General features: G+C 39.3%; 1 non-coding gene across 1 annotated transcript; it reads left to right on the top strand.

Moving 5' to 3' along the window:
- The first annotated feature begins 2,124 nt into the window (after window positions 1-2,124).
- On the top strand, window positions 2,125-2,196 carry TRNAC-GCA (transfer RNA cysteine (anticodon GCA)). The gene has a single exon. It is a non-coding gene; the product is annotated as a tRNA-Cys (tRNA).
- The last annotated feature ends 431 nt before the right edge of the window (window positions 2,197-2,627 follow it).

Below are 2,627 nucleotides of genomic sequence, written 5' to 3'. Positions count from 1 at the left end.
CTCAAAGCAGTCAGGCCAGAGGAGTCCCCTCTCACTCAGCATTTTTGCTGTATTTGGATTTCAACTTGATTGGAGGAAACTCACCTACATTAGGGAGGGCAATCTGCGTTACTCAGTCTGCTCATTCAAATGTTAATCTCATCCAGAAACACCTTCACAGATACCCAGAATAACATTTAACCAAATATCTGAACACCCAGTGGCCCAGTCAGGCTAAAATATTAAATTAATAAGTAACTATGGTTACCACTGAGGGTTTCCAGGATGACTTTGGGGACGTATGGACAAGTTGGCTAGCTGTGTGACCTTGGGCAAGTTATTTAACTTCACTGTGCCTCAGTTTTCTCATTTGTAAGGTAAAGATGATAATATTTCCTCCCTCATTGGATTGTCTTGAGGATTAAATGAATTAGTATTAGTAAAGTGTTGAGAAGCATACATGGCAAGTTGTAAATGGAACATGTTAAATATAATTTTAACATACTTTAATAGTTTTATCTATTTATTTTGATGTACAGTAAAAAGAAATACAACTAGCATGATTTCAAGGATATTTTTGGTCAGGATGAGGCTAAGTAAAAAAGCAGTAAGTTGATCGCAAGACACATATTAAGTAAATACTACTATAGGAGGTATATGGAAATGATAGAAACTGTGACAATGGTAAAAACAAGTGATAATGTTTAGAAAATACCCAATTTTCTGAGGAATTTCCTGGAACTGAAAGCTTTCCTTGGATGTAGAACATTTAGTACTAAAACGGGGTAAGTCCCCAGCAAACCAGGATGGTTGGTCAACCTGTATACAACTACAGCCTGATATTTATCCCACAAGCATTTTTTTGAACACTTGTATTGTTTCAGGCAGTGGGAGCTTCCAAAGGACCCCCACCTCTAATGGGCTCTAAGTAGAGTGGACCCTAGTCCACATCCTGCCACTGACATGCTTGTGATTTTAAGTAAGGCTCTTTGGCTTCTCTCAACCTGTGTTTTTTAGTGTACAAAAAGAAGTGGATGAAATAATGATCTCTAAAACCCTTCCAGCACTGGAGTTCTTTGATATGAAGCACACAGTACGTCTGCTACTGTTAAAATCTCAACTCCCACTGATGGCCAGCATGAGGAAAGAACAACGAGCAAAACATGCATTGTGATTCTTTTCTTAGCATTCAGTTCCAGCCTAAGGCAGGGGAGCCTCTTCTATGCTCCCAACCAACCAAAACTCTGACACAAAATGATCATCCCAAATGTAGGATCCGTTGGAAATGCCTGAATAATGTAAGTGGCCTAGGAAATTGGCAGAAGAAAGACTCAAACATGTAAGATTTACATAAGAAGCACCTGCACAATTTATTAGGGTGAGAGGAGATGTTTATGAGGTCAGGAAATACAGGTTGCTATAATTGTGCTTGTGTTTACAAGTTGAAAATAAATCTTTGGTGGTAGGACCAGGATAAATTATTTACTTGGTTGATTAAGAGACTCTCATCTCGAGTCTTGTTTCTCTTCATCAAATAACCTTTCAAAGTCGACAGTGTTCCACATTTCAGGCAAGTTATGTTACACAAGAGTGTAACTCACTGACCATCTGTTTTTGTGTGACTAAAATCATCTTACAGTTGTGGCTTGGAAAAGCTATCTCACACAAATCGTTATTTATACATATTTTTTTCCAGAGTCAATTTAATGCAACAAATATCTGGAGTGCCAGTTATGAGCTCAATTCTGTGAAGTCATGAAGAGGAATAAGAATCTCAGTTGCTAGGAGCCTTGGCTAAGAGAAACTCGACAGGAATCCAGTCATCCACATTATAGTGATGTTGCCATTTGTGGAGAATCCGATTATTTTTACTTGCAACTGAGGTTTGCCTTCTGTGAGATATGGTGGATAGGAATAAGGCTCTGGGTACTGGCCAGTCTAAGAAGAGTTTCTTGGCTCCTGAGAACTAAGTTCTCAGGAGTCCTGTCTTTTTTCATAATAAACCTCTTCTAAAGCTTGTAATGCCCAGACTTCCTTCAGACAACATTCTAATTATAGCTCCCCTGAGTCACTGGAGGTTTTTAGAATCAGAATGTTGAGAGACAGAGAGAGAGAGATAGACTATAAAAGCAAGCTTACTGGTGTGGGGGTATAGCTCAGGGGTAGAGCATTTGACTGCAGATCAAGAGGTCCCTGGTTCAAATCCAGGTGCCCCCTGTGCATTTGTGTTTTTGTTTCAGAAGAACATGGATTGACTTTGACTTCTTATCTTCTATGGCTCATGGATTGACTTTGACTTCTTATCTTCTATGGCTCATGGCTGATTGAATAATAACTAATGTCCCTTGCTTGCATTCTTAGTACATGCCAGTCTAGGCCCTTTACATTGGCTCTCCTCTATTTCTGACCACAGTTTTACAGGATAGATGCTTGTTTGTATTTCCATTTTACATGAGGAGGCTGAGAGTTGGAGATACTTAGTAATTCACTCAAGGTCAAAAAGCTATAAAGGGCAGATTCAGGATTTGAACACAGAGCACACACTCTCCCTGACTTAAGTATACTACACATACTGCTCTCCTAATGTTAAAATCTTCGTGACAAAATCCTACCAGGCAATGTTCCCACAGTCCTGTAATTACCCATAG

This window comes from Macaca nemestrina, chromosome 2, assembly GCF_043159975.1.
Source record: "Macaca nemestrina isolate mMacNem1 chromosome 2, mMacNem.hap1, whole genome shotgun sequence".
In the NCBI taxonomy this organism is placed as follows: Eukaryota; Metazoa; Chordata; class Mammalia; order Primates; family Cercopithecidae; genus Macaca; species Macaca nemestrina.
This window is presented reverse-complemented; position numbering and strand designations above follow the sequence as displayed.